The 12395-nt window shown below is 41.4% G+C and overlaps 1 protein-coding gene across 1 annotated transcript in view; it reads left to right on the top strand.

Annotated features, from left to right (window-relative positions):
* The first annotated feature begins 4095 nt into the window (after window positions 1-4095).
* Window positions 4096-12395, top strand: part of LOC124282957 (synaptic vesicular amine transporter-like) — a 34231-nt gene continuing 25931 nt past the window's right edge. Inside the window, 1 exon segment of the mRNA XM_046719011.1 lies at window positions 4096-4260. The gene's annotated coding sequence lies outside the window, so the exon portion shown is untranslated.

The following is a 12395-nucleotide window of genomic DNA, read 5'->3' as shown; positions in this document are numbered from 1 at the left end:
AAGAGGGGGCAGTAATTTCCTGTCTGCTTTAAGCCATTAAGATTTCGCCAATCTTCATCGACGTCGTCTCCGTATGTCCGGAGAAAAGCCGGTGCGGCTTTTTGGTCCTCCCTATCGTCAAAACGAGGCTGCAGAACCAACCTTGATCGTTGTCTAAACGGTGCTTTGGTGTGTTCGAGTAGGTGATGACGTCATGGGCATGGTGTTTGAATGGCTCTTCCTGTCTAGGAAGTCGTTGTATTCTTGGGTTGACATCAGATGTTAACCTTGTTCTGTTCTTCAGACACGACAAACTGCATAATTCATCCAGAAGGGATTATTTTTCTATTATTGACATTTTGACAATCCGACTATGCACGCTTTTGTAGATCCGATGAAGCATTGCTGTTAGGAGCGATACATATTCGTCTTAAAGGATGTGGGATCGAAGCTCACTTAGCTATGCGCCCATATTCAAATACTTCCAGAGAAAAGAAACATTGCACAGGAAAAGATAATACCATACAGCTATTGAGAATTTCATTTCAACAAAATCGTCAGATGTACGTGTTTATTTTCATCAATTAGGGTGGACAAGAAGATTAGTAATTCATTAACCAAACCCCAAATTAAATAAAATCCTCAAATGATAAACAGAACAGCATATTTTAAGCCTTTTAATTAGCGAGTCCATATTATTGAAGGACTTGAAACATGAATTTGTTGCTGAAGTTGTGTTAAGTTGTTTAGTTAGGTACAACTACATGTACATCGACACGGTCTGGGACTATGTTAATAGGACCCTTTTAAAACATTTACTTACTAGTGCCACAGAGATATATCACGTCTTCATCAATTCGGTGTAGCAGTGTCTTGTCATATCGGTGGTCACGCATTGGACGGACGGACGGACGAATTGATTGTTTAGAGACAATTGTGTCACACGTACGCGTTGAAGATGCATTTATGCATACTAAGTAAACAGACAGTCTTATTTGCACGAAGGCCATCAGACACAGCGCAAGAAAGGTTTACAAGTACGAGTTTTACAGATTCTGAGTTATTTCTTACGAGAAGATGTATGATTCATCTTACAGATTGTGACCAGGAGACACTGAAAAGACAATCATACAGATCAACAATTGGAATCCAATCCAATCATAACACGCATAAAAGCAAGATAAGTATAGATATGTATACATCCCAGTACAGCCCACGCAAACGGCAACTGTATACATCTATGTGCGTCACATACATCCCCGGCCACAAGCACACCCCACCAGCGGGGTACAAGCCAATTTCATACCCTTCAGCACATCAATCCTGCTGACGGCCACATTGCTTGTGTTTGTGTTCACCCGTCTTCTGAAGATGGTACACGAGGTGCGCAAAGCGAACAGCGACCCCTAGCGAGAAACTGACGACATACTCCAGGTGCGTTGATTAGCACACTGACGAACACAATAATCGCCCGCTAACGCATATTGTCGCCTCTCCGTCGTAATGTTAATGACGTCGGCGACACCAGACGCCTTCCGCCCAGCAGGGACATTCCTCGTTGCCTTGTAAACGCCAGGTGTCATTGCTTTCCATAATTGTTGACCCAGCTTTCCTATTTGTATGTACATTGTGTGCAATAGAATCCATGAATTAAAAACTTGATTGAAGAGCTGTTTCGACATGTTGAACATTGAGGTTCGAGTCCACCATTCCTGTACTTATGTGAAGCTCACAGCTGCTGTCCTCGACGTCATACTGCGGCATCAACCAATATTCACTCACTATACTCAGATACTTGCCCGGGATACTAAGTTTCACGTTTCGAGAAACTGGTTTGTGACATATTTATAGAATAAGGTGGTCCTCCACGGGATTCACTAGGTCAACTGGACACAGCTGGACGTCAATGGATTCACAGAACATATAAGAAAGTAACGAAAGATTGTTCCACCGGACTTCACAGAACGACCATCCCATTGATTTTCGGCATGTATGCAAACATATGTCTGAACCTTTAAACGTATTTACCAGAGTGTTCAGTATGACTATAAAATCAGAATAAGACAAAAATAGAGTTGAATATGAGGTAAGGCTGATGAATATGAACCTAGCGAGATGAGAAAAAACGCCAATGTGTTGTTATAAAAACAAGCGACTAACGTAAGATTTGAAAGTAACGTTGAGCCTCACTCCAATACATTAAAGACGCTATGATCACCCAGGAGACGTGTTGTCTTGTAACGTCATCCATGAAAGGGACGAAACTAACTGTGAAGTTGTTTGTGGCTGTTCTAATAGCCTCCTAATGGCTTGTTCCCTGAATCTGAAGCATTCACTAGAATTTTGGTACAAATTCTTTTTGAATTCACTTGGAATGTTATTGATGGAAACGTATTTCCCTTTTGGGATTAGAGGACCTTACAATCTGAAATTCCTACCCACTTGAAGAGTTCGCAAGGACACATGGACTCTTGTTTATGTAGAATATGCATTCGATAAAAGAATACTGAAATGGCTGCCCGAAGTCGTTAAGATCAATTGTATAGTATAATTATAACTTCCTCAATCTTAACGCACAGTATAAAAATTAACACACTTAAATACAACAGTGCTTTGAAAGTACCCCAGGCGCGAAAGGTCAAAATTGATTAAAATAACATTCCAGTTGAGATGACTTCAACTTCTTGTGGAAGTGCTGCCATACGAGCGACGTCTTCAACTTCAGCGGAGTGATGTCACAGCGGTGTAACAGCGCAAATTGTATCGGTTGTAAAAGTAATTAATTTGATACTATTATGTCCCGAATAGACATCAACTCATAGACAATGCCTTTAATTTGACAACCAAACATGTCTTTGACGTAAAGGATGTGTAATTCTAGATTTAAAAGAGAAAATACAAGTTAAGTTCTTGTAATCGATATTGCAAGCATCGGGGTCTCGCCTGGTGTGCGAGAACAGAGGGTCTTTCATCCCTCCCGCTTCTGCCGCTTTATTTCACATGCCGTTTGGCACATCTAATGATTCCTAGATTGAAGGGCCAATATAATTGCAAATAGCTCGTGCTTCCTCTAGCCAAGACCAACTTTTATTCCGTGCCGTCATTTAGATTCAACTCTTGCCGATGGGCGGTTGATCGTTGACTCTCGGATTTGTTCCTATACGATAGCTTTGAATGAGCGAATCAAAAATCTACATGTATGAATATGGGTTGTTTAAAAAGAGGAATTGTGTAATGCCGCCACGACAAAAACGAACGAAGATTGTGATTTCGCTGCCTAATGTAAATGTGCTTGAGAATTCAAATGAAATGCGGTTTTTGATAGCTAAAAGTGATAAAAACACAAACCAGAAGTCTGTGCCTTGAAAAGGTTTGTAGTTTTAATGCTTTGTGACGTTGCTTAGCAACGCGACGTTACAGCGGCTAACAGTTAACGCGTGTGCTTGTTTGTCTCACACATATTGTCTCAGTCAATGCCTCCAAAAACAATATATACAATATCGATTAGAGATAGTCTTTGATCATGTGTTGTATGTCACAGTTGGACACAGCAGGCTTATCAATTAGGATATAGTTTGTTACAAATTTCTTAGCGCTTTAAAAAAATCCCAACATAACTTTGAAACTTTTACAAAGATTTATAACTTGCTACGATATTATTTTTTCCTTTTCATTATATTCGATATGATAATATTCAGGTGCAATTTGTCGTTTACGTCACGTCTAGTCAATAAGCCTTTCTGAATTGAGTCGATTATAACCACGAGCAAAAATCACTATCGCAGGTCTAGTGACTGACTTCCTCGTCTTCGCGGCAATGTGTTAATATATATATACATTGTTCTATGTTTAGTACAGGCGGGAGAGTAAACATAAGGTTCCACATACAAGAAGTGTTTGCACAAGTGGCATTAATCGATTTTGTCCAACTAAGCACGGCAATACTAGTAAGCGTGTAAAATATTCCGTTTTTCAAACAGACACTTGACTGTCCAGGGTGACTCGATTTTACCACAACCGCAAAGTGACAGCGCGAGCCGTACACCTCACCAGAAGTGCTCTGCACTCTCGCACTCCGCACGAAATGGAATCGACTGTTCTGATTGGCTGTAATTATCGACACATTTGAGGAGCGGTGATATTAGAATCTCCAACGTTGTTACATCACATTTATCAGAATGAAGTCAAGCAATAGCGGAGCATGCTAGTAATTTGTAATTCACATGGCTCGTGGAATTGATTGACAGGGATCGGCTGTTGGACTACTGTTGACTGTGAGAGGTGAGTGATATAGACATCTTGACACTAGAAATTGACATGAGATGGATACTGCCTTTAAGTGTTTATATACAGGTCTCCAGTGAACGGCGTTGGTACCGTAATCTAGGATAACAGTTCGTGATTCTCGATCTGTTTCAAAAAGCAAACTAGTTAACTGTGAGAGTTGTAGACGTTCGTTCATCGGCACCAACAAATAGCCAGAAATGATCAGCTGATTTAATCAATTTAGATCGGGCTGCAATAGAACTCCTTCATTGCCCGTTTGCCACGGTGTAGCGAAATGCATTTCATCACGGTAGTATTGGAAGTATATTCCCTAAAGAAATCCCGAGTAAGGGCCCGATTTTGTACATGATCGGCCCGGATATTGCATGAACAATGTTAACACAGAAACAGTGGGTTGCATCCAGAATGAAATTGTGGCAGTTCGTCACTGTTCTCTTCAACGGAAGGTGTTCACCATTGGACTGGCGATTAATGCTGTTTAATGGGTTTATCTGAGTATATCAACCCTGGTTCAAGTCGGATCTGGGTGTCTGGGTGTCAAGATGAACAATGCCCACTCTCATTCCGATAGTCTGTATACTCATTAGTGGTATTCTAGATCTGATCACTTAATCCACCTGTCTCAATGACCAATATAGGAACAGATTAACGTGTAACATTTACAGTGAACCCTGTCTCCGAACAATACCATCCCAAAGGAATTATATAATTATCTATGTTCACAAATTTGCGGATTAGCGAATGAGCGCGAAATAAAAAATATAATCCCCTTGTTTAAAATATTACCCCATTGTATGAGGTACATGCAAATGCGTAGACCTTCGCGATAAACGAGGTTTCCGGAATAGCGAGGGATAAATAAGAGGGATTTCACTGTTCTGATTGCCGGACAGGTTCATGTTCACCTGTGTATAGTTCCTTTGTTTAATGTATATTGAGATGTGAGTGCTACGGATATACCCACGTCGTGTTCCATCACGAACGGTAGTCTGGTTGTGTTGATATCTGTACTGTAATGTCTCGGTTGGAAGGTAGGTGTTCGTGGACGTGGGTGATGATGGATGAAAATTGATGCAGGACTTGTGCATGACTATGTTTTTCAGCCTGACTGTAAACATTTTTGCTAAGTGTAGCAAATCATTTTCAGTTAATTTCGATATTGGAATTGTCTAAATGGTTCTGTTGGTGATTGATTGCGGTGTCCCTCGTCATCTTTCACTGCCCACCAGGGAGGGGAGGCCTGTTTGTGTAGCTCCAGCTGCTGAATCTGTGTTGATGTTTACAAGGGTTGGTCTCCATTGTTATGGTTCCTCAAGAAAATAAATGGTTCCACCTGGAAGACTATGTATCGAATGTCGGTGTATGCCGTCACTCTGTAGTGCTACATCGCAGGGATGAGAGTGAATTAGCATCATGACTAACATGTGTGATATAAATCAGCTGAACATTGAGTTAATTATATCAGAATATTTCAGTATGGAATAGGAATGTTGTATTTAAATGTGTAACGTTTTATAACATGTATTCTGTGTTATATCGTAGTGTATGTTATAACATGCATCCGGCGGTATTACACGTATTGTGTTATGACATGATTTCTGTTATAACGTGTAGCCTGTCCTAAACGATGTGGAATGACATACAGTGTTCTAGCATGCAGTGTGTGTTCCAGCATGCAGTGCGGGTTTTTTTAAATCTGCGTCATAATGTGATATCTTCTAGTGCCACATCAAAGAGATTTAATGAATCATATGAATAACTGATGTTAGAACTCAGTTAGATATTGATATTCTCTCCCAGTATAAACATCACAATACTCACCTATATCGTTCACTAACTTATTCACTCATTCGCATCTTTCCCCACATCACCTGTCGATGGGGATTCATTAGAGATGACACAAGTTGATGAAATCCATAGTAACCTACATCCCCTTCCTGTTTACTCGGGTAGGTACACGTGTTCATGTACCCGTAATAAATCTATAAATACTAACAGTCTAGTATGTCGCCCGAGGCAGGAATCGTTAAAACCACACCTTGTCAGTAGGGAGATGCGGCAAATAGCACTGGTTTAATGTCACACAATACAAACATCAGCAGCCACGTCTGTTGAATGACGGACAGTAGACCACGAAGACTAATTAAGGTATTGTGAAGTAGTATAAACCACTATGCACTGCAAAGCACTGTATTTACTTTACTTGTAGGAAATCTTCGATGCAGGAGGTTTCCAGGCATGTTTACGTGTTTATCAATTAGATAAAAAAGACAAAACCCTTTACATATTCTAATGTAAAGTCTACTAAAAGCATAAGTGATTGCACGTTTCCGACTATAAGGTGTTAATTACAATACAGTAGTAATGATAACAGGTGTTCGCGACTAGGTGAGCCTATCCTGCCGCAACGGTGGGGCCCGTAACAAACACATGCAGTGGCAAGTCAATTGTTCACCCGAAAAACACAAGTAAGCAATATATCATTGTCTAAATGAAAATGGGAAATACCCTTTTTGTCTGTGAAATTTGGAATGTCCAAATATCTACCACAAAACTTTATTGAAGTCTTAATTACTCTAACCACGATCAAGGAACTTTTGAACAAGATTCGCTTGGCGTTCTTCAAAATCTTCGCAGAAGGAGCATGCTTGACTGTTACTCCACCATTTTGAAATGTAAGCACCAAAGGCTGGAACTTCTGCAGTAATGATCGACATAAAAGGACAGTTGATGTTTAGAGAGTTCAAGTTACCAATCTTGTCATGCCGCCTTGTGGAGAGTCCTTTTGTCAATCTGAATCTCTATCCATAGATCTGTATATGAAACTAATATGGTTTTATCTGTCTCTTATATTTAAAGTTCAGGTGGGTAAATCAGTGGAAGTATAACTGCTATTTTGTGGTTATTGAACGATATCAGATCATCGATAAACCTCTAATTAAAGTTAAACGTCTTGGCCGAATTGCCTTACTCTTTGCAAATCTGAGCATTGTTGGCGCCTTAAGGAATGTCCACATATCCAGGTTTACATAGATATCATCAACGAGGACGTCCAGTATTCACAGGGTTTTCTTTGTAAACTTCAGATGACATATGCCTTTATTTCGGACAAACTGTCCTGAACCTCGTAAGATAGTAATGTAACGGCATCTATAGTCCCCGTGTTTAGTAACACAAGCCCCATCGATCAGGAAGCGGGGTAGTGGCGGACAAGCAACATGACAATACAACCCATCCATCAGCCCTGGTCGGACAACTGCTGTCCTGAAAATATCAAGGTAGAAATATATCTGTATCAGGAACTATTACGTAATTTACTATATTTAAGATCATGTTTAGTGACAAATGCCCAAAGGAGATTTGTGGTTGTAGTGGAAGATAATTTCAAGTTATTTTTTCCAATATGCAAACAGGCAGATATACTCATATATATGTCGGAACTTGTAGTTAATGGTGCTTTGTGATATTAAACAGATGTCTTGTAAGGGGATAACGTGCATGAGTAATTCATGCATGTCTAGACAACCCAGTGCCACAGGGATGGTAGAGGTATCACCTTGTCTGTACACTGTGTCAAAACTGGTGATAATACGGCACAGTACTGCCATAATTTAACGGTTAAGATATTTCACTGTCATTTGAGATGGGGCAGGAAATTACAACAGTGTTCGTTCCAACAATAAAACCCTGATAAACCGAACTGAGAGCATGTGCCGAATTTGAACGTTATTTCAAGAAACAGCAAAGCGTAACGTGCAAGATACTACATATAACGCCCATGCAATAGACTGACTTATTGAGAATGGATCTAATGGGGTAAACACCTTCAAGACGTATCGCATGACAGGGATGACAAATAGATGACAGAAGGTATGACCGTTATGACTGAGAGAGAGAGAGAGAGAGAGAGAGAGAGAGAGAGAGAGAGGGGGGGAGAGGTTATGTCATCATAGGAGACTATATGCTCTGAACCGTTTAGCAAACCATTTTCATACAAGCTATCCCGACTGACACCACAGCCCATTTTATAAATTAAACACGATATATTCCTTTTTGAAAAACTATCCTTGATTGAAATCACATCAGTAGAATAACACTGAAATAGTGGAAGGAGCCATGAACGAGGAAATGGTGCTTATGAAAACATATGGTGCACTCGGTATTGACAAAAGCAGGTCCCACTTTTTGTGGATTTGCACATGTGCTTTTGTCAGCTTTTATCCGGAAGTGTTGATCTAGTGCATGACGGGACGGCCCTGAATGTCCCATGGTGCCTGACATTTCCATTAATTCTTTTGACGTTGATTAAAAACACACACGCACGTACTATTCTGGCACTGGTCGAAGGAAAAAAGGGCAAAAGGCACATGAGAATACAATGCAGTGAAAAGAGTGAAATGATCATGAATTTCAACTCTGGAGAGAGGACTGAACGCCATGATTGTGTTTCTAAGTAAATATTCCCATTGACAGTGAAATGCACGCAAGCACACACCGACATACACGGCGAGGCATTGTGTCACAAGCATTGTGTCAAGGTAATGGTGACCTGTTAACATAAACCACGTCTTACTGATGCTTGATTTCTGGGATTGGCATTTTGTCAATACTTTCCCTTGACATTCTTGAACATACACTTTAGAACTTACCTTGTCTGGATCTGAGAATATTTGTTGTTTATTTCCGTTTTAGGAACGCTATCATTTTACTTATAGATGGAAAAAATTAATGCAAACTTTCAATTTTATGAAAAAAACCATGTTTCGACTTAGAGTTGACATTGTTACTTCCTGATTTAAAAATATACCCAAAATAGATCAGTGTATATGAAAATTCTCATCGCAAATTGCATCACAGAAAGATGCAACTACGAGTCGTTAGGAGATATTGAATAAAAATGCATTATTTAAAATGTTAAATTTATATGCTGTCTTTATTCCAAATTCCAAGAAATACCCGAAGCGTGAACTCGGGGTGGATGCAGGTAAGTTTAACGATGTTCTGACAACGATTTAACCGTTTTCAGAACACCAGTTCCACACTGTAGGCTGATAGATTGGCTAACGAATACTTGATAATTAATTTAGATCTTCCAAACATGATTTTACATTTAGAAATTTAAGATAATTATATTATGAAACTAAATTCCGATATTCTGCACCCTGTGTTTCTACTCGATGACTACAAACAGGCTTTTTGGACTGAGCGATGCACCTCACTAAGGAACCGTTCATTATTTATGGCTAGGGTGTGTGTGTGTGTGTGTGTGTGTGTGTGTGTGTGTGTGTGTGTGTGTGTGTGTGTGTGTGTGTGTGTGTGTGTGTGTGTGTGTGTGTGTGTGTGTGTGTGTGTGTGTGTGTGTTGATGACGATTTTTATGGAGAAGCATGTACAAAGTCAATGACCCCCCCCTCCCCTCTCCATATTTTTAAAGCATTATTTCAAATTATTTTTATGTACAAAATTGCTGACCCACCCTAGAAACATGTGTACAAAATTGATGATCCCCCTATCTCCCCAGAACAAAATGGGTGACCCCCCTTAACATAAAAAAACCAAACCCCAACCCCCTAGCCATAAATTATGAACGGTCCCTAAAGGTGTTCTGTGCTCTGCCTGTGGGGACGGCGCACTGGGCCACTCCAGCAGCAATGAAGACAGATTGGTTAATCATTCGGTCTCGGAAATGTATCTGGGGAAACGTGACTGTGTTATATGATCAGCGGAGTTTTTTACTGGACAGACACTTTAGTTTTGAGATATCCTCATCGTTGGTGTATGTAGTCTTTTCTCCATTTGAACGAACACATATAAATTTATTGAACAGTTTCAACACTGCTGATGAATACTAGTGAACGGCTGCCTCACGTTGTATCGTCGCTGACAACATAGCAACACATGTATGTTCTATTACGTATTTTAAGAAACTTTAGGATATCATTTTAGTTTTGACACTGTCAATGAATGCGTTATCATATGGCTTGAATTCTGGTCAGTCGGCCACTTGATGTCCGGTTTGTGGCTGGAGCACTGGCGGTTAGCGTCAAGCAACAAACATGCTGTTTTATGCAAACTGTTTGACGAGCAGGTGCTGTCTATACGACGGGGCATGCTTTCCCTGGTGTTATCACTGATTTTCAATGATTCATTTGTATTATGTTCATCGCCATTTAACCTTCACGCCAAATGGAATAATCTCCGGCTTGGACGTGTTTCGGGGCGGTGGGGTAGCCTAGTGGTTAAGGCGTTCGCTCGTCACGCCGAAGACCCGGGTTCGATGCCCCACATGGGTACAATTTGTTAAGCCCATTTCTGATGTTCCCCGCAGTGATATTGCTGGAATATCGCTAAAAGCGGCGAAAAACCAAACTCACTCACTCACTCACTCACTCACGTGGACGTGTTTCAGTAGCTCCATAGGCTATCAAATAATTTTTGTCACGCATTGCAATTTCGTATTTTTAAGGACTGTCTGTAAGTGAGATAATCATTTCTGTATTTCTATGTCTGTATCATATAAATACCAACACGCCACCCCCCCACCATCATCCCACCCCCACCCCTTCACACACGTACACAACACCCTACATAGTTTAGCACCTGCATGTTACCGTGTTTCTCCAGTGGTAACAATGCAGCCTGTGGGGCCAGGTATTGTCGTTGTTTGTCGCCTCCAGCAGTAATCACCGACCACACCGGGGAGAACGTCACACATTAATAACACTACAGCTGCTTTCAGAGCTTGTAGTGTTATGACTGGCGACCTGACTTGATGGCCTTTGTTTTGATTCGTGCATTAGATGTTTCTAACTTTTGGATCATCATCATCATCAGACACCATCATCATCAGCCACCATCATCAGCATCACCATCCACCACCATCACCATCATCGTCGTCATCATCATCATCCACCACCATCAGCAGCATCACCAACCATCACCACCACCACCACCACCACCATCATCATCATCATCATCATCATCATCATCATCATCATCATCATCATCACCATCCATCCACCACCATCATCAGCATCACCATCCACCACCACCACCACCATAATCATTTTCATCATCATCATCATCATCCAGCACCATCATCAGCATCACCATCCACCACCACCATCGTCGTCATCGTCGCCACCATAATCATCCCCCGCTTTATTGTTATGATTTTGAATATGATTATGGTCAGCACACAGCATTTTCGATGTCCGCCTGATGACGACAGCCGCATTAGCAGACAAAAGCTCCCCGGTGACGTTAATTGACCCCCAAACACTGCTATGTTCCGCTACACAATGCATGGCGTTTCTTCCAGCGACACCCCATACTTGTATTGCCGGTTATACTAATGGCTTCAGATGTTACGCGATGGAGATCAAGGCCATCATATTGGCCACTGCCGATAGCTATTGTCTAACACTCATGTTGACAATACCCAGTGACGTCGGAAAATATACTTTGCTAATTGTATCGGTTACATGGCGATTATTGCAGTGATTGTTTATTGACACTGGCTCGTTCTCCCTTTGTAACTAATCATTATGAATCATATCGTACAGCAGATTAATGTGACCGGCTATGAATCGGGCATGTCGGGTTGAAGTGTTGGGGATATTGCATTCTATCGGGTACAGGTTGGGTATCTCGGGGTGGGTGTTGGGGACATTGCAGTCTATCGGGTACGGGTTGGGTATCTCGGGGTGGGTGTTGGGGATATTGCAGTCTATCGGGTACGGGTTGGGTATCTCGGGGTGAAGTGTTGGGAATACTACAGTCCATCGGGTACAGGTTGGGTATATCGGGTTGGGTATCTCGGGGTGGGTGTTAGGGCTATTGCAGTCTATCGGGTACGGGTTGGGTATCTCGGGGTGAAGTGTTGGGAATCCTGCGGGTACGGGTGTGGTATCTCGGAATGGGTGTTAGGGCTATTGCAGTCTATCTGGTACGGGTTGGGTATCTCGGAATGGGTGTTAGGGCTATTGCAGTCTATCGGGTACGGGTTGGGTATCTCGGAATGGGTGTTAGGGCTATTGCAGTCTATCGGGTACGGGTTGGGTATCTCGGAATGGGTGTTAGGGCTATTGCAGTCTATCGGGTACGGGTTGGGTATCTCGGGGTGGTATG

Source organism: Haliotis rubra, unplaced genomic scaffold (assembly GCF_003918875.1).
Source record: "Haliotis rubra isolate DU_JTF1 unplaced genomic scaffold, ASM391887v1 Scf308, whole genome shotgun sequence".
Taxonomy (NCBI): Eukaryota; Metazoa; Mollusca; class Gastropoda; order Lepetellida; family Haliotidae; genus Haliotis; species Haliotis rubra.
Note: the sequence above shows the minus strand (reverse complement) of the source record. Positions and strands in the feature narration are given on the sequence as shown.